The following is a 19,901-nucleotide window of genomic DNA, read 5'->3' as shown; positions in this document are numbered from 1 at the left end:
ACAATGACTGCAGATGCTGAAAACCAAATACTGGATTAGTGGTGCTGGAAGAGCACAGCAGTTCAGGCAGCATCCAATATGTAACAAAGCCAGAGTACTGCTCATGAGGGATTTTAACGTGAACACAGATTTAGAGGTAGTCAAGCATTTGTCAGAAAGGTAGTGCATGTCTGGTGTATTGCCGGTACTGTTTCTCACTGCATTATGTCCTATATGCTTCATGTGGACAAGCAGTATTGGGTTTAGTAATGAGTAATGATTTGGAATTAATGAGTGAGCTACTTGTGCGTGGCCACTTATCACATAGTGATGATAGCACTATCAAGTTCAAGGCAGTGTTTGAAAGCACAAAGCATGTATCTGCTGTATTTGGTAACGAACCGGGACAAGTGATGGGCTTGTTAGTGGGTGAACATTTTGGTGATGGTGACCACAATTCTGTGACTTTCACCTTGGTTATGGAGAGAGATAGGTGCGTGCAACAGGGTAGGTTTTACAATTGGTGGGAAGGGTAAATACAATGTTGTAAGACAGGATCTGAGGAGCATAAGTTGGGAGCATAGGCTGTCAGAGAAGGATGTTGTGGAAATGTGGAACTTTTTCAAGGAACAGATACGACATGTCCTTGATATGTATGTACCTGTCAGGCAGGAAAGAGATGGTAGGGTGAGGGATCCTTGCTTGACGAGGGAGGTTGAATGTCTTGGAAGGAGGAAGGAGGAGGCTTACATAAGGTTGAGGAAACGAGGTTCAGAGAGCGTTGGAGGGATACAGGATAGCCAGGCTGGAGCTGAAGAAAGGGATTAGGAGAGCGAAAAGAGGGCATGAAAAATCTTTGGCAGGTAGGATCAAGGATAACCCCAAGGCCTTTTACGCGTATGTGAGAAACATGAGAATGACGAGAACGAAGGTAGGTCCGATCAAGGACAGTAGTGGGAGACTGTGTATTGAGTTGGAAGAGGTAGGAGAGGTCTTGAATGAGTACTTTTCTTCAGTATTTACAAACAAGAGGGACCTTATTGTTGAAGAAGAGAGTGTGAAATTGACTGGTAAGCTAGAAGAGATACTTGTTAGGAAGGAAGATGTGTTGGACATTTTGAACAACTTGAGGATAGACAAGTCCCCCGGGCCTGACGGGATATATCCTAGGATTATGTGGGAAGCAAGAGAGGAAATTGCAGAGCCATTGGCAATGATCTTTTCGTCTTCACTGTCAACGGGGGTGGTACCAGGGAACTGGAGAGTGGCGAATGTTGTGCCCTTGTTCAAAAAAGGGAATAGGGATAACCCCGGGAATTACAGGCCAGTAAGTCTTACTTCAGTGGTAGGCAAAGTAATGGAAAGGGTACTGAGGGATAGGATTTATGAGTATCTGGAAAGACAGTGCTTGATTAGGGACAGCCAGCACGGTTTTGTGAAGGGTAGGTCTTGAGGAGGTGACCAAGTATGTGGATGAGGGTAGAGCAGTGGATGTAGTGTAAATGGATTTTAGTAAGGCATTTGATAATGTTCCCCATGGTAGGCTTATGCGGAAAGTCAGGAGGTATGATAGAGGGAAATTTGGCCAGTTGGATAGAGAACTGGCTAACAAGTCGACGTCAGAGAGTGGTGGTAGGTGGTAAATATTCAGCCTGGACCCCAGTTACAAGTGGAGTTCCGCAGGGATCAGTTCTGGGTCCTCTGCTGTTTGTAATTTTTATTAATGACTTGGAAGAGGGAGTCGAAGGGTGCGTCAATAAATTTGCAGATGATTCAAAGATTGATGGAGTTGTGGACAGTGAGGAGGGCTGTTGTCGGCTGCAAAGGGACTTAGATATAATGCAGAGCTGGGCTGAGGAGTGGCAGATGGAGTTCAACCCTGCCAAGTGTGAGGTTGTCCATTTTGGAAGGACAAATAAGAATGCGGAATACAGGGTTAATGGTAGGGTTCTTAGTAAGGTGGAGGAGCAGAGGGATCTTGGGGTCTATGTTCATAGATCTTTGAAAGTTGCCACTCAGGTGGATAGAGCTTGTAAGAAGGCCTATGGTGTATTAGCGTTCATTAGCAGAGGGATTGAGTTCAAGAGTCGTGAAGTGATGTTGCAGCTGTACAGGACCTTGGTTAGGCCACATTTGGAGTACTGTGTGCAGTACTGGTCGCCTCACTTTCAGAAAGATGTGGAAGCTTTGGAGAGAGTGCAGAGAAGACTTACCAGGATGTTGCCTGGAATGGAGAATAGGTCGTACGAGGATAGGTTGAGAGTGCTCGGCCTTTTCTCATTGGAACGGCGAAGGATGAGGGGTGACTTGATAGTGGTTTATAAGATGATCAGAGGAATCGATAGAGTAGACAGTCAGAAACTTTTTCCCCTGGTACAACAGAGTGTTACAAGGGGACATAAATTTAAGGTGAAGGGTGGAAGGTATAGGGGGGATGTCAGGGGTAGGTTCTTTACCCGGAGAGTGGTGGGGGCATGGAATGCGCTGCCTGTGGGAGTGGCAGAGTCAGAATCATTCGTGACCTTTAAGCGGCAATTGGATAGGTGCTTAAGCTCGGACAAATGTTCGGCACAACATTGTGGGCCGAAGGGCCTGTTCTGTGCTGTGTTGTTCTATGTTCTATGCTGCTGGAGTTGGAGAGTTCGGTAAAGCCGCCTTGACTGAGATGAGACAGAGACCGTCCACAATAAGGTTGGAAAATCTGCTGATGGCTAAAAGAACTGAAGATGACGGGAGGATGTTTAAAGAAACATTGAAGACAATAGGAAACCAGTTGATACCCCTGAGAGGGAAAGCTCTGCTTCACAGAAGAAAACAGTCATGGACAAAAATATCAGCATAGATCCTGCTGATTGGGAAAGATCCAGAGAGCAGGAAAGACACAAAGCAGTGTAAAAGAGCTCCCAAAAGGAATTTTGATCGGAATCTTTCCAGGGACATCAAAATCGAGAAGAAATGTTCCGCTGCCCTAAAGGGAAAGCGGGTGGTCAGGAGAAGGTGGGGACATTGTAAATGGTCGAGATGTTCCATCATTCCCCTTACCTCGGTATTTTCAGGAGAAAAGGAGGATAGCTTGCCAGAAGTCCCGGTGAAATGAAAAGTGGATCGGGAAAAGCAACCGAATAAAATGAAGGTGAGTAAAACATCGATAATGAGGAAATGACTGGAATCAAAGGGTGACAAATGCCTGGGATTAGGCGGGTTCCATCGGTGGGTGTTAAAACAAATCGACAAGCGCCTCATAGAAGCCCGAACTGTAATCGTTCAGAATTCCCGAGATCCAGGAGTCGTCCCTCCGGATTGGATTGTTGCACGTGTCAGTCGCGCTTTTTAAGAGAGGAGAACCCGGAAAACTCGGGAATTGCAGAGCATGGAGCTTAGCACCTATGGCAGGGAATTTGTTGGAGTCTATAATCAAGGCTGGGATAAGTGAGCACCTCAAATTGTTGAGTTAACCAGGGAGAGCCACATGACAGGTTGGTCGTGCCTGATAAATTCATTGCAGAGGGTTTGAAGAGGGGACTAAGGTAGCTGTCAGGGAATATTGTCCATAGATGTTGTTTACATGGACTTCCAGAAAGTAATTGACAAAGTCCACTTAAGTAGGTAGGAGCCAAGAGAATTGAGGGCAAATTCCTGACAGGGCTAGGAAATTAGGTAAAAACAATGACTGCAGATGCTGAAAACCAAATACTGGATTAGTGGTGCTGGAAGAGCACAGCAGTTCAGGCAGCATCCAACAGAGCAGCGAAATCGACGTTTCGGGCAAAAGCCCTTCATCAGGAATAAAGGCAGTGAGCCTGAAGCGTGGAGAGATAAGCTAGAGGAGGGTGGGGGTTGGGAGAAAGTAGCATAGAGTACAATGGGTGAGTGGGGGAGGGGATGAAGGTGATAGGTCAGGGAGGAGAGGGTGGAGTGGATAGGTGGAAAAGAAGAAAGGCAGGTCGGACAAGTCCGGACAAGTCAAGGAGACAGTTACTGAGCTGAAAGTTTGAAACTAGGATGAGGTGGGGGAAGGGGAAATGAGGAAGCTGTTGAAGTCCACATTGATGCCCTGGGGTTGAAGTGTTCCGAGGCGGAAGATGAGGCGTTCTTCCTCCAGGCGTCTGGTGGTGAGGGAGCGGCGGTGAAGGAGGCCCAGGACCTCCATGTCCTCGGCAGAGTGGGAGGGGGAGTTGAAATGTTGGGCCACGGGGCGGTTTGGTTGATTGGTGCGGGTGTCTCGGAGAGGTTCCCTAAAGCGCTCTGCTAGGAGGCGCCCAGTCTCCCCAATGTAGAGGAGGCCACATCGGGAACAACGGATACAATAAATGATATTGGTGGATGTGCAGGTGAAACTTTGCATGTGGAAGGCTCCTTTAGGGCCTTGGATAGAGGTGAGGGAGGAGGTGTGGGCACAGGTTTTACAGTTCCTGCGGTGGCAGGGGAAAGTGCCAGAATGGGAGGGTGGGTCGTAGGGGGGTGTGGACCTGACCAGGTAGTTGCGGAGGGAACGGTCTTTGCGGAAGGCGGAAAGGGGTGGGGAGGGAAATATCACTGGTGGTGGGGTCTTTTGGAGGTGGCGTAAATGTCGGCGGATGATTTGGTTGATGCGAAGGTTTGTAGGGTGGAAGGTGAGCACCAGGGGCGTTCTGTCCTTGTTACGGTTGGAGGGGTGGGGTCTGAGGGCGGAGGAGCGGGATGTGGACGAGATGCTTTGGAGGGCATCTTTAACCACGTGGGAAGGGAAATTGCGGTCTCTAAAGAAGGAGGCCATCTGGTGTGTTCTATGGTGGAACTGGTCCTCCTGGGAGCAGATACGGCGGAGGCGGAGAAATTGGGAATACGGGATGGCATTTTTGCAAGAAATAGGGTGGGAAGAGGTGTAATCCAGGTAGCTATGGGAGTCGGTGGGTTTGTAAAAAATGTCAGTGTCAAGTCGGTCGTCACTAATGGAGATGGAGAGGTCCAGGAAGGTGAGCGAGGTGTCAGAGATGGTCCAGGTAAATTTAAGGTCAGGGTGGAATGTGTTGGTGAAGTTGATGAATTGCTCAACCTCCTCGCAGGAGCACGATGTGGCGCCAATGCAGTCATCAATGTAGCGGAGGAAGAGGTGGGGAGTGGTGCCGGTGTAATTACGGAAGATCAACTGTTCTACATAGCCAACAAAGAGACAGGCATAGCTGGGGCCCATACGTGTGCCCATGGCTACGCCTTTGGTCTGGAGGCAGTGGGAGGATTCAAAGGAGAAATTGTTAAGGGTGAGGACCAGTTCGGCCAGGAAATTGTTTGAGTGGCAGGTGACAGAAAGTAGAGATATTGGGTAGGTAGTCAATTGGCAGGATGTAACCAGTTGTGTCTCACAAGGACTTGTGTTAGGGCCTCAATTATTGATGTTATTTGTTACAGAAATGGATAATGGCACAGGAAGTCATATCATAATTTGTGGCTACATAAATTAGGCTGCATTGTAGACTGTGTAGATGACAGCATAAAATTGCAAGGGGATATTGATAGATTTAGGTCAATAAGCAAAACTGTGGCAAAAGCATTAGAATGAAAGCAATAGTGAGGCTATCCATTTTTGGATCAAGAAGGGACAGATCAAGGTATTTTTCTGGATGGTATGAAGTGCATGTCCAAGGAGACTTGGGGTTTCAGGTGCACACAACTTTAAAGTGTCACGGACACGTACAGAAAATAATCCAGAAAGCGAACAGATTGCTGTCCTTTCTAAGTAGAGGACTGGAGTAGAAGGATGCCGAAGTAATGCTGCAGTTCTACAAAACCCTGGTTAGATAGACCCCACTTGGAGTACTGTGAGCGGATCTGGGCCGCACACCTTCTTCTGAAAGGAGTAGAATATTGATTTACAAGAATGATACCTGGACTTGCATGGTTAAGATGGAAGGAGAGATCATATCATTTAGGCCTGTGGTCTGTAGAATTGAGAATGTTAATGGGTGGTGTGATGAAAGTCTTGATGACATGAATAGGAAAAGAGAAGGTAGCTAACGATAAACGATTTCTACTGGTTGGGGATTGTAGAACGAAGGGACATAGCGTGAGACTTAGGGCCACAGGGTTGCGTAGAGATGTGAGGAAGCCATTGTGCATACATCGGATGGTGGATTTTAGCCATCATTTTCTGACAAAGTGCAGTGGATGCTGGATGAGTTGTTCTATTGAAATGAGAGGGAGATAAATGTTTGTGAAGCAAAGGTACCAAGGGCCAGTGGCTTGTATATGAAGTTGGGCAAGAGCTGAGCCATGATGTTTGAATGGAGGCAGAGGTTGTAGGGGCTAAACAGTGTTGTGGTGTGTGTATGTTGCTGTGGTTATAATTTGGAAAGGAGTTTATTTGTGAAGCAGTTTGGATGGGCATGTAATGAAATGGAGTGGAGTGAGTGTGAAAGAGTTGATCCTTGTGGGATATAGGTAAATTAATGTTACTTCTGCAATTCTGCAATTCCATTTTACAAAGTAAAATGAACTCACACCAGTGTGTAATTGTTTTCGCCACGAGCTGAGTCAACAAGAATGGAAACGATGTGGAGGAAATATATAATACTTTTTGTATTCGCTAAAATTGTATGTTAGAATGAGATGTGCCAGCAAAACAATGGTAGACATTACGGGCAAACAGATAAGATGTTGTGAGGGGATGAAGTTAAGCAAGATACGCCTGTACAAACAGTAGGTATAAACATCTGCTTCCCACTTTTACAAAAACACAGGAACAAACCCCAATTAAAAGGGTCATAGGGATCAGAACAGCCTCGGGAAAGGCACAGATGAAGGGGGGTAGATAATGATGAAGAAAGAATATGCCTAACAATGACCTACAGCAGGATGTGGTCAAACAGCCTTGAGGCCAGGAACAAGCATTTTGTCACAGACAAGGTCAGATAAGGCAAGAGATAAACAGGGGTAATGGGGGCCGGTCTTAGGGAAGTGGACGATGTAAGCAGGGGAAGAGCGATATAAAACAAAAGACATCAAATCATATAAATATTATGTATGAATTGAACTTGGTGTGTATGTCCTCTACCTTATAGGCACTGGACATCTCACCCACTTGCAAGTGTAAAATAAAGGACACTGCTGATTCAGATTTTGTCTCGGACTGCAATTATTGAGGTGTGTGAGCTTTGTTTCTCTCAATTGGGGGCTGTCCGGGATTTTCTTCCATCACCGGGGGGAGTGGCTGGCCTTGGACACTGGGAAGACCTGTCCCGTTCCCCATTGAGGAGCGGTCTCGTGTCCTGGTTTGGTCTGCTCCCTTGGGCGACTGGTACGAATCCCACAAGAGAGACATCTGAATCAGACAGGGATAGGTGTTCGATAGAAAATACGGCGACAAGGGGCCAGTCAATTCTGTGCACAGACCAAGGTAAGAAACCTGACTTTTAAGTATTGCCTTGGTGGCCGGGATTGAGTTTTAGTAGTTAATAAGGGAATAACGAAGGAACTCAATATGGGTTGTGCCGTGGGTAAGGAAAAAGCATCCGGGAAAACAAAAGAAGCAAAAATCAATGGAAATGGAGGCGGGGTCCCTTACAACATACCTCCAGAAAGTCCTTTGGGCAGGATGTTGTGGAATTGGCAAAATACTACTTGTACAGGGGAAAAAGATGATTAAATATTGTTGCTTCGTATGGACTAAGGAATCCATTCTTCGTCCCGCCTCTTCTGGACAAAATACAGGTCGGACAAAGTCTGGGTTTGTAAATATCTGAATTTATTGGTCAATGAGTGAGAGAGAGAGAGAGAGAGAGAGAGAGAGAGAGAGAGAGAGAATGAAAAGAGCTGTACAGCTGGTAGAAAGTTTAACCCTTTGTGATTTGGTTTGAATGCACATTTGTTTGTTGGTGATTGAATGTTTGTGTTTTATTCCCTGGAGCTTGAGTTCCGGGACTGTTTTGAATCTGATTTTTATTATGGAAACTTAACATGATTTCTTTAAAGGTGAAGGATTCTATAGAGATTATGGAAAAAAAAGAATGATAACTCCTGTTCTTCTCACAGGTCATAACTGCCTTACTATCAGTTTCTAACTAATCTCTTTTATCTTTACATAAAAGTGATTTAAGGAGGATAGTTGAAGTTTCAGTTCAACATTAGATTGTAGTAAAAACAAAATTCTATGGTTAATATCTGTGACCTTGGATTCGGCCATTGTTCATGCATTAGAAGTTTTTGTTAAACTTGAATAGACAAATTCTTTTAAGGCAGCTCTGATTATTTCACGACCTATAGTATTGTAATTGAGCAATGATTGGTCAGCACGACTTAAGAAAATAATTTTGGATTTAAATTAAGGGACTAAAACTGGGTGAGTACAGTGGATTTCAAAATTGACAACTGTATGCATTTTACATTTTGAATATTTATATTTACGTTCATTTATTCAGTATTTAAATATATTTACAAGTTTGGAACAAGCTTTAAAGTTAGTCAAGCATGAATTGATGAATTGGTGTTTGAAGTTATGGGGAGCTAGAAATACTGCAATATTTCTTTAAAAAAGAAAAAGGGGAAGAACGTACTGACTTATCCCCTTCGGGAGGTACCAATAGGGGACAAAGATTGGGTTTGTAAGTGTCCCCCTCAGCAGTGGGGAGGTCAGAACATTTAAAAAAGAAATGAAGGTCCTGGTTGAGGATCCGATAGGGTTGTCTGAACAAATTGATCAATTTTTGGGGCCCAGTCTGTATACCTGGGCTGAGTTGATGTCTATTTTGAATATATTATTTACTGGGGAAGAAAGGGGACTTATATGGGGAGCAGCCATTAAAATATGGGACAGGGAACACCCCATTGGAGATGGGGATGCTGGACAGGGAGAGGTGAAGTTTCCCCTCAGAGACCCCCAGTGGGAAAACCAAAACCCAGAGCATAGAGAAGAAATGAGGGAATTGAAAGACCTGGTTCTAAAAGGAATAAGAGAGGCAGTTCCGAAGTCACAGAATTTGACTAAAGCCTTTGAAGTTAGACAGAAGAAAGGTGAGACTCCCTCAGCTTTCTTGCAAAGATTAAGAGGCTCAATGCGGAAATATTCTGGAATGAACCCTGAGGACCCAGTGGCACAGGGTCTTTTGAAAGTACATTTTGTGACAGAGGAATGGCCAGACATACAGAGAAAGATACAGAAGATAGAAGGGTGGAGTGAAAAGCCATTAGATGAATTGTTAAGAGAGGCACAGAAGGTGTTTGTAAAGAGAGAGGATGAGAGACAGAAACAGAAGGTGAAAATGATGGTAGCTGCGGTTGATGAGGTAGTGAAGAAAAGAATGGAACCGATAGTGACCAACCGGAGCGGTGCGTGGCAGCATGTCGGACAGAGAGGACAAGGGGGAGCGTTTGATAGAGGGTTCGAGCGACGGGGCAGAGCTGGAGGTCTCCACAGGCAGGATGCTATTATTGCGGAAAGATAGGGCACTTTAAGCGGGCGTGTCCTGCTCTGAAAAGGGAAGAGAGGGCAATTCCGCTTATGAATTTTGATGAAGAATAGGGGTGTCAGGGGTTCCTGCCCCCGGGGGCCCACCAGGAACCCTTGATAAACCTGAAGGTGGGACCCTGTGGGGAAGAGGAAGTCTTCCTAGTAGATACGGGGGCAGCACGATCATCGCTGAATTTTAAACCAAAGAAAGTAGGAATGTCAACACAGTCAATTACTGTGTCAGGGGTTAAAGGGGAGGGGTTTACTGTTGCAGTATTTGAACCTATGATGATAGAAGGTCCTAAGGCTAGGGTCACAGGGGAACTGCTGTATATCCCTGATATAGGAAGTAACTTATTAGGGAGAGATTTAATTATCCTCTTAGGACTGGGGATTGGAATTCAGGAAAAAGAATTAGTTGTAGAAAGGCAATGTTGACAAAGGATGTGGAGAGAGAGATAGACCCTATTGTATGGGCTAGAGAAGGGAATCGTGGAAAACTACAGATCCCTCCCCTTGAAGTAAATTTTTAAAAAAAGGAAAAGGGGACGTTGTCTGTGAGCGACAATATCCCATTTCCACAGAAGGTAAACGAGGACTGCAGCCAGTAATTGAAGGATTGATTAGAGATGGACTGTTGGAGCCATGTATGTCTCCTTATAATACCCCAATCCTACCAGTGCGGAAATCCGATGGAACTTATCGATTGGGGCAGGATTTGAGAACATTAAATCGAATAGTACAGATCAGGCACCCAGTGGTACCAAACCCCTATACCTTATTAAGTGAGATCCCTCATGACCACAAATGGTTTAGTGTGATAGATTTAAAGGATGCCTTTTGGGCTTGTCCCTTGGCAGAGGAAGGTAGGAATTTGTTTGCCTTTGAATGGGAAGACCCTAAGACAGGACAGCAACAGCAATACCGGTGTACTGGGCTTCCCCAGGGGTTTACAGAATCCCCGAATTTATTTGGACAGATGTGAGAACAAATATTGGAGAAATTTAGCAGCCCCAAGGGAACTACCCTGTTGCAGTATGTAGACGACCTTTTAGTAACAGGAAAAAGAAGAGAAAGAGTAGTAGAAGCCACTAACAAATTATTGAATTTCCTGGGTCAGCAGGGACTGCGAGTATCTAAAAACAAACTACTATATGTGGAGCAAGAAGTGAAATACTTGGGACATTTAGTTAGTGATGGAAAGGGAAAGATAAGCCCAGAACGGATAGAGGGAATAGTGGGGATGTCACTGCCCAGGACTAAACGGGAGTTACGCAAATGTTTGGGTCTAACAGGTTATTGCAGATTGTGGATTGATTCCTATGCACAGAAGACTAAGAAATTATATCTCAAACTATTAGAGGGGGAACCAAAATGTCTACGTTGGGATGATGAGGAAAAAGAACTAGTTGAGAAACTCAAAAGAGATCTGACCCATGCCCCCGTGTTAGCCTTACCTTCTCTAGATAAACCTTTCCACCTCTTTGCTACCGTGGATAAGGGAGCGGCTTTGGGAGTATTGACCCAGAGGTGGGGAGGAATGAGACAACCAGTAGCATATCTTTCGAAGCTACTGGATCCAGTATCCCGGGAGTGGCCTGAGTGTGTGCAGGCCGTGGCTGCCACTGCACTGTTGGTGGAGGAAAGCAGAAAGATTACATTTGGGGGAGCCCTAATAGTAAGCACCCCACACCAAGTGAGAACAATCCTAAACCAAAAAGCTGGGCGATGGTTGACAGACTCGCGGATTCTGAAATACGAGGCAATATTAATAGAAAAGGATGATCTAGTGTTGGTCACTGACAATTGTTTAAATTCAGCTGCCTTTCATTGGAAAGGGGAAGGAGACTCTCCTCAGAATCCAGGGCACGACTGCCTTGACATTATACAATACCAAACTAAGGTCCGCATGGACCTGAGAGATGTTCCACTTCATGCAGGGGCTAGACCTTTTTATAGACGGATCATCCCGGGTGACTGAAGGGAAAAGACATAATGGTTATGCAGTCGTAGTTGGGATAAACAGTGGTGTGGTGCAGGCAGGACGGTTGCCAAATGGGTGGTCAGCTCAGACCTGTGAACTCTATGCATTGGAAAGAGCCCTTAGGGCATTGGAGAATAAAGAGGGAACAGTATACATTGACTCTAAATATGCATTTGGTGTTGTGCACACTTTCGGTAAGATATGGCAGGAATGACGGCTGATCAATAGCCGAGGGAAAGAATTAGTACATGAAGAATTGATTAAACGAGTCTTGGAGTCCCTATTACTTCCCTGAGAAATAGCAGGAGTGCATGTAAATGGTCATCAGAAAGGAAATGAACTAGAAGTTGGGGGAAATAGATTAGCCGATGAAGTGGCTAAGGAAGCAGCCCTGAACCCACAAGAAGTGGTGATCCATTCCCTAGTACCTACTGTCCCAAGTCCTAGGGAAGCTCCTATATTTACTGAAAGTGAAGAAAATGAATTGAGAGATTTAGGGGCTGTAAAAACAGCAGACGGGCATTGGAGGTTACCTGATGGAAGGGAAATGTTAAACAAAAAGATGATGCGAGAGATTATGGCTGTCCTACACCAAGGCAGCCATTGGGGAGTACAAGCAATGTGTGATTTAGTTCTTAGGGAATATGGATGTAAAGGAATATATACAATTGCTAAACAAATATGTGAGGGATGTATAATATGCAGAAAGGTAAATAAGAAAGTCTTGAGAAAACAGACCCCGGGAGGAAGAGACCCAGGATTGAGACCTTTCCAGAGTATACAAGTAGATTATACTGAACTCCCCAGGGTAGGGAGACTAAAATATATGCTAGTCATAGTAGATCATCCATCTGGTTGGGTTGAGGCATACCCCTGAGCTACCGCCACTGTGAGTGGAGTGTCGAAAACAATATTGGAGCACATAATTCCCTGATATGGGCTCGTGAACCATATTGATTCCGACCAAGGAACTCACTTTACCCCCTGTAACACTTTAGAGGTAATGAAAGGGTTGGGAATTTCCTGGGAGTTCCATACTCCGTGGCACCTGCCATCATCGGGAAGGGTTGAGAGAATGAACCAAACACTCAAACGACAGCTCTCTAAATTGATAATAGAAACCAGACTCCCTTGGACCAAATGTTGACCTATAGCTCTCTTGTGAGTACGAACAGCCCCAAGGAAAGACTTGGGACTATCCCCCTATGAAATCTTATTTGGATTACCTTACTTGGGAACGAATGGAGAATTGGCAATTCCCGAAACTAAAGAGTTGTTCTTAAAGAAGTATATACTGGGCTTGTCCTCCTCTTTGTCTTTCCTCAGGAAACAGGGTTTATTGGCACAGACTCCACCCCTTGAATTCACAGTTCATCCCATCCAGCCGGGCGATTGAATCTTAGTAAAATCATGGACAGAGACTAAATTACAGCCGGACTGGGAAGGGCCGTACCAGGCTCTTTTGACGACCGAAACGGCAATAAGGACGGTGGGGAAAGGCTGGACTCGCTACACTCGGATCAAAGGGCCAGTGGAATCTCCAGTTGAGGAAGAAGTCTGGACAGCCGAATCAATGCAAGATCCGCTGAAACTCAGACTAAAGAGACTTTGAGTAACTAATTATACAGTGGCGACGCGAGCGCGGGATTATTTCTGTAGGATTGTATATTAAGTCTTTTTTTGTGCTTCAGCATGATGTTTAGAATACTGGGGATGCTGCTAGAATTATGATGCTAGCCCTTTTAGTATTGGGATTTCGTCAAATATCAATTTCATATGTATTATTAACGGTTCCTGAATCTGATAATCCACAAGTAATAGACGCTGATGTATGCAGCTTAGTAAATTGTGGGGATGTAGATAATCAGAGACAGTACCGCAGCTCTGAGATACATCTAAAGTCCTATGGGGATGGCCTTGGGGACGGTACTTGGTATAATGGTCTCGTCACAGTACAACGGGCCCCCTACCGACCAGCTCGTGATTGTCCTGATAAAAAGTGTAACCCAATATACCTAACGATAAGGAAAACCACATGGCACGAAACAATCCTGGGGGGGGGGCACCTATGAGATACAATGAAATGAAACGTTTGGGATAGAAATGAAAGCAAATGGGAAGGATTTCTTGGGCTATTGTTTTCGAATTAGCGTAGGACAGGGAGAACAGGTACAACTACTGGGTAAGAAGATACAATCTTTCACCCCTCCCGATGATCCTAAAGTAGTAAAATTTATGGAGGTAAAGGACTTGAAACAGACCATTGAAATAGAAACTGGGTACGGGGATCCAAATGCCTGGGTTGAATGGGTAAAGTATACTGTGAAAAGTCTGAACAAAAGCAATTGCTCTGCATGTGCCTCCGGTCGGCCAGTGGCCCAGGTGGTTCCCTTTCCGCTCGGGTGGAAGGGGGACAGGAAGGGCATGAAATGTATGATAGCCCTGTATCAGGATGAGACTGCATGGAATGATAGGAATTGTACCTCCCTATCTCTGATGTTCACTCCCTTGGAGAAGAAAGATGCAAAAGTTCCCCCCCTGTTTTCTGCCGCAGTTGGAAATCACACCTCGCGTGTGTGTAGACGAGGTACAAGTCGGTCGAATGATTTGGGGGAGCTGAAATTATGTACAGAGATTAAGAATGTTACCGAAACGGAGAAGGGAAGGAACTACTCAGCACTAAAGGTTCCCCGAGCGGATCTGTGGTGGGACTGTGGAGGCAAAATATTGAGACCCATCCTATCTCCAGATTGGAGAGGGATATGTGCAATTGTACAATTGGCAATTCCATTTACCCTGGCATTTGAGAAGGAAAAGATAGGGGGGAAAAAGGGAAGGGGTAAGAGATTACTGTTAGACACTTCTTTCGATGACAGGATTTATCTCGTTTCGGTAGGAGTCCCTAGGGGGGTACCTGATGAATCCAAGGGTCGTAACCAGATTGCAGCAGGCTTTGAGTCAGCTCTCTTCTGGTGGGTAACTATTAATAAAAATGTAGATTGGATAAATTACATTTTCTATAATCAACAGCGATTTATAAATTATACAAGAGATGCGGTTAAAGGAATATCAGACCAGCTTGATGCGACAAGTAGGATGGTATGGGAAAATAGAATGGCCCTTGATAGGGTTTTAGCAGAAAAAGGGTGTGTGTGTGTGTGTGATGTTAGGAGGAAGTTGTTGTACCTTTATTCCTAATAACACTGCACCTGATGGTTCAATTACTCGGGCCTTAAGAGGATTGACTACCTTAGCAGAGGAATTGGCTGAGAATCCAGGAGTAGACACATCTCTCACAGGATGGCTCGAGTCCTGGATTGGAAGGTAGAAGGGGATTGTGGTTTCTATCCTTCCTTCCCTGATAGTAGTAGTCGGGGTATTGGTGGCCATTGGCTGTTTTATCATACCCTGTATACGAGGGCCTACCCAAAGACTGATTGAAACAGCCTTGATGAAACAGGTGCCCCTAAAAGAAAAATGCAGAAGATAACAAATGGTAATTAAAGAAAAGGGGGAAATTGTGGGATATAGGTAAATTAATGTTACTTCTGCAATTCTGCAATTCCATTTTACAAAGTAAAATGAACTCACACCAGTGTGTAATTGTTTTAGCTACGAGCTGAGTCAACAAGAATGGAAACGATGTGGAGGAAATATATAATTGTTTTTGTATTATCTAAAATTGTATGTTAGAATGAGACATGCCAGTAAAACAATGGTAGACATTACGGGCAAATAGATAAGATGTTGTGAGGGGATGAAGTTAAGCTAGATACGCCTGTACAAACAGTAGGTATAAACATCTGCTTCCCACTTTTACAAAAACACAGGAACAAACCCCAATTAAAAGGGTCAAAGGGATCGGAACAGCCTCGGGAAAGGCACAGATGAAGGGGGTAGATAATGATGAAGAAAGAATATGCCTAACAATGACCTACAGCAGGATGAGGTCAAACAGGCTTGTGAGGCCAGGAATAAGCATTTTGTCTCAGACAAGGCCGGATAAGGCAAGAGATACACAGGGGTAATGGGGGTCGGTCTTAGGGAAGTGGAAGATGTAAGCAGGGGAGGAGCAATGTAAAACAAAAGACATCAAATCATACATAATATTTATATGAATTGAACTTGGTGTGTATGTCCTCTACCTTATAGGCACTGGACATCTCACCCACTTGCAAGTGTAAAAGAAAGGACACTGCTGATTCAGATTTTGTCTCAGACTGCAATTATTGAGGTGTGTGAGCTTTGTTTCTCAAAGTACGAAGGGCCAGAGGCTTGTACATGAAGTTGGGCAAGAGCTGAGCCATGATGTTTGAATGGAGGCAGAGGTTGTAGGGGCTAAACAGCGTTGTGGTGTGTGTATGTTGCTGTGGTTATAATTTGGAAAGGAGTTTATTTGTGAAGCAGTTTGGATGGGCATGTAATGAAATGGAGTGGAGTGAGTGTGAAAGAGTTGATCCTGTTGTGTAATAAACGTGTGTGTGTGTGTGTGTCTAGGGTGAAGTAGAGGAACTGAAGATGGAGATGGGAGAATACAAAGGCAAAGGAAAAAGAAATGTTTTTGTGCAGTATGATTGAATGGCAAAATGTTGTTGTAAATGCAGCAGTGTGTGCCTTTAAGGAAGCAGAAATGGAAGCAGTCTGTGCCTACGGCCATACTAGTCTGAAAACGCCCGATCTCGTCTGATCTCGGAAGCTAAGCAGACTCAGGCCTGGTTAGTACTTGGATGGGAGACCGCCTGGGAATACCAGGTGCAGTAGGCTTTTGCAGCCACCAGAGGTTGCTCACAGCTTCGCACTCTCACACTCCCATTCATCAAGCAACGTCCTTTTAACTACTCACTCAGTCTCTCGGTCTCACTTTTTCTTGCCCAATTTCATTGTTCAGCTTCTTCCCCCAATACACAAACACATCATTACTGCTTGAGATTGGAGCAAACGCACCAGGAACACCAAAGCAGCAAGTATTTTATTGAAGAGCACAAACCGTGGTTTTTATTAAGTGATGCCTCACTTTCGATGATCACACTTCCCTGATCGCTGTCAGCGTTCCCCTGTTTTCTAACAATCGTCTAACTAGTAGTGTGGATAGGGTCTGAAAGCAACAACGTTGTGGTGAGGGCTTGTCAGGTGAAGGGTGTTTTACAATATCTGCACTCACCGGTCGTGTTCATACAACGGTGGATCGATATGGTTACGGCAGGAAGAATGGGTCAGCAAACACAGCAAGTTCAATCATTGTCATGATTATTATTACACATCAGCAGCAAATAATAAGATAAGTGTAAAGAGTGAGTATTTAAAATGCCAGGTACAAAAATCAAGGCTTATTCTCTAACAGCCGAAGCCTTCACAAACAGATCGGCCTAATAATGGCACAAATGGTGATGAATATTTCGATCTAATTGACATCACTGTGCCTTAGTTACAAGTTGACCAAGGTAGAGAAATAACATTTCCAGAGTGCAGACTATTAACAATAGTAAGGTGGGATTTGGAAAGAGGAGTAGCCCCTGACATTTAAGGATGACAGAAGGACGTTAGTGAGTAAGGATATTACTTTGGAAATCTTAACCGTGCACTAAGATAATCATACCATTTGAAGACACTGTCAAGATGCTTTGAGGAATGGGAACTCCTGTTGGACTAAATGCAAGAGAATGTTGTGTTCATTAACAGTCGGGTGGATAAAGGCAGAAGCAATAGGTTCCCATGACTTGGATTTTCAGACTGTATTTCCTATAATTTGAGACTGAGATGAGGTGAACTTTTGACAGTTATTGTGTTGTTAATCTTTAGAATGATATTCTCCAGAGTGTGGTGTGGGTTCTACTGTTGGGGATACTTCAGTGTCAGTGTATGGGGTTTTGATATCTCAGGGAATTCTGAAAGGGAGGTGCAGTTGAGGTGGATCGATGGTCATCAGTTTGAATGGTGGAGCTCTCTGGTGTGAGATATTGACCGCGGAGAGTGTGCTGCAGATTGAGCAAAGCAAAAGGTGGTCTCCAGAAGGATAATTGTGAAGACCGAAGTTATAGGATAGTGGTATAGGAGGGATATGGAAAATGGCAGAGGTGGTGGAGTAGCCTCCATGATGAGAAACAAAATTCTGTCAATGATGAGGGAGGACATAATGAAGGAAACGCATTCAGTGGAGACCGTGTGGGTGGAACTGAGGAATAGTCAAAATCCTAAAATTGTAATAGGTGTTATGTACAGACCGCCTGGTAGCAGCTCTGAAGTCCTGGATGGTAAAAATGCACAAAACTCGGCAATATGTAACAAAGTAAAAACAATGACTGCAGATGCTGAAAACCAAATACTGGATTAGTGGTGCTGGAAGAGCACAGCAGTTCAGGCAGCACCCAATATGGAACAAAGCCAGAGTGCTACTCATGAGGGATTTTAACGTGAACACAGATTTAGAGGTAGTCAAGCATTTGTCAGAAAGGTAGTGCATGTCTGGTGTATTGCCGGTACTGTTTCTCACTGCATTATGTCCTATATGCTTCATGTGGACAAGCAGTATTGGGTTTATTAATGAGTAATGAGATGGAATTAATGAGTGAGCTAGTTGTGCGTGGCCACTTATCATATAGCGATGATAGCACTATCAAGTTCAAGGCAGTGTTTGAAAGCACAAAGCATGTATCTGCTGTATTTGGTAACGAACCGGGACAAGTGATGGGCTTGTTAGTGGGTGAACATTTTGGTGATGGTGACCACAATTCTGTGACTTTCACCTTGGTTATGGAGAGAGATAGGTGCGTGCAACAGGGTAGGTTTTACAACTGGGGGAAGGGTAAATACGATGTTGTAAGACAGGATCTGAGGAGCATAAGTTGTGGGCATAGGATGTTAGGGAAGGATGTCGTGGAAATGTGGAACTTTTTTAAGGAACAGATATGACATGTCCTTGATATGTATGTACCTGTCAGGCAGGAAAGAGATGGTCGTGTGAGGGATCCTTGGTTGACGAGGGAGGTTGAATGTCTTGTAAGGAGGAAAAAGGAGGCTTACATAAGGTTGAGGAAACGAGGTTCAGAGAGCGTTGGAAGGATACAGGATAGCCAGGCGGGAGCTGAAGAAAGGGATTAGGAGAGCCAAGAGAGGGCATGAAAAGTCTTTGGCGGGTAGGATCAAGGATAACCCCAAGGCCTTTTATGCGTATGTGAGAAACATGAGAATGGCGAGAACGAGGGTAGGTCCGATCAAGGACAGTAGTGGGAGACTGTGTATTGAGTCGGAAGAGATACGAGAGGTCTTGAATGAGGACTTTTCTTCAGTATTTACAAACGAGAGGGACCTTATTGTTGAAGAGGAGAGTGTGAAATTGACTGGTAAGCTAGAAGAGATACTTGTTAGGAAGGAAGATGTGTTGGGCGTTTTGAACAACTTCAGGATAGACAAGTCCCCCGGCCTGACGGGATATATCCTAGGATTATGTGGGAAGCAAGAGAGGATATTGCAGAGCTGTTGGCAATGATCTTTTCGTCTTCGCTGTCAACGGGGGTGGTACCAGGGAACTGGAGAGTGGTGAATGTTGTGCCCTTGTTCAAAAAAGGGAATAGAGATAACCCTGGGAATTATAGGCCAATTAGGCTTACTTCAGTGCTAGGCAAAGTAATGGAAAGGGTACTGAAGGATAGGATTTATGAGTATCTGGAAAGACACTGCTTGATTAGGGACAGCCAGCACGGATTTGTGAAGGGTAGGTCTTGAGGAGGTGACCAAGCATGTGGATGAGGGTAGAGCAGTGGATGTAGTGTACATGGATTTTAGTAAAGCATTTGATAATGTTCCCCATGGTAGGCTTATGCGGAAAGTCAGGAGGCATGATATAGGGAAATTTGACCAGTTGGATAGAGAACTGGCTAACAAGTCAAAGTCAGAGAGTGGTGGTAGATGGTAAATATTCAGCCTGGAGCCTAGTTACAAGTGGAGTTCCGCGGGGATCAGTTCTGGGTCCTCTGCTGTTTGTAATTTTTATTAATGACTTGGAAGAGGGAGTCGAACGGTAGGTCAATAAATTTGCAGATGATACAAAGATTGGTGGAGTTGTGGATAGTGAGGAGGGCTGTTGTCGACTGCAAAGGGACTTAGATATGATGCAGAGCTGGGCTGAGGAGTGGCAGATGGAGTTCAACCCTGTCAAGTGTGAGGTTGTCCATTTTGGAAGGACAAATAAGAATGCGGCATATAGGGTTAACGGTAGGGTTCTTAGTAAGGTGGAGGAACAGAGGGATCTTGGGGTCTATGTTCATAGATCTTTGAAAGTTGCCAATCAGGTGGATAGAGCTTGTAAGAAGGCCTATGGTGTATTAGCGTTCATTAGCAGAGGGAGTGAGTTCAAGAGTCGTGAAGTGATGTTGCAGCTGTACAGGACCTTGGTTAGGCCACATTTGGAGTACTGTGTGCAGTTCTGGTTGCCACACTTTAGGAAAGATGTGGAAGCTTTGGAGAGAGTGCAGAGAAGACTTACCAGGATGTTGCCTGGAATGGAGAATAGGTCGTACG

General features: G+C 44.7%; 1 non-coding gene across 1 annotated transcript; it reads left to right on the top strand.

Moving 5' to 3' along the window:
* Positions 1-16,029: 16,029 nt before the first annotated feature.
* Positions 16,030-16,148, top strand: LOC140491721 (5S ribosomal RNA). Its single transcript, XR_011963392.1, has one exon. It is a non-coding gene; the product is annotated as a 5S ribosomal RNA (ribosomal RNA).
* The last annotated feature ends 3,753 nt before the right edge of the window (positions 16,149-19,901 follow it).

The sequence above is a fragment of the Chiloscyllium punctatum genome, chromosome 19 (genome assembly GCF_047496795.1).
Source record: "Chiloscyllium punctatum isolate Juve2018m chromosome 19, sChiPun1.3, whole genome shotgun sequence".
Lineage (NCBI taxonomy): Eukaryota > Metazoa > Chordata > Chondrichthyes > Orectolobiformes > Hemiscylliidae > Chiloscyllium > Chiloscyllium punctatum.
The sequence above is the reverse complement of the archived record's forward strand: the minus strand, read 5'-3'. Positions and strand labels throughout refer to the sequence as shown.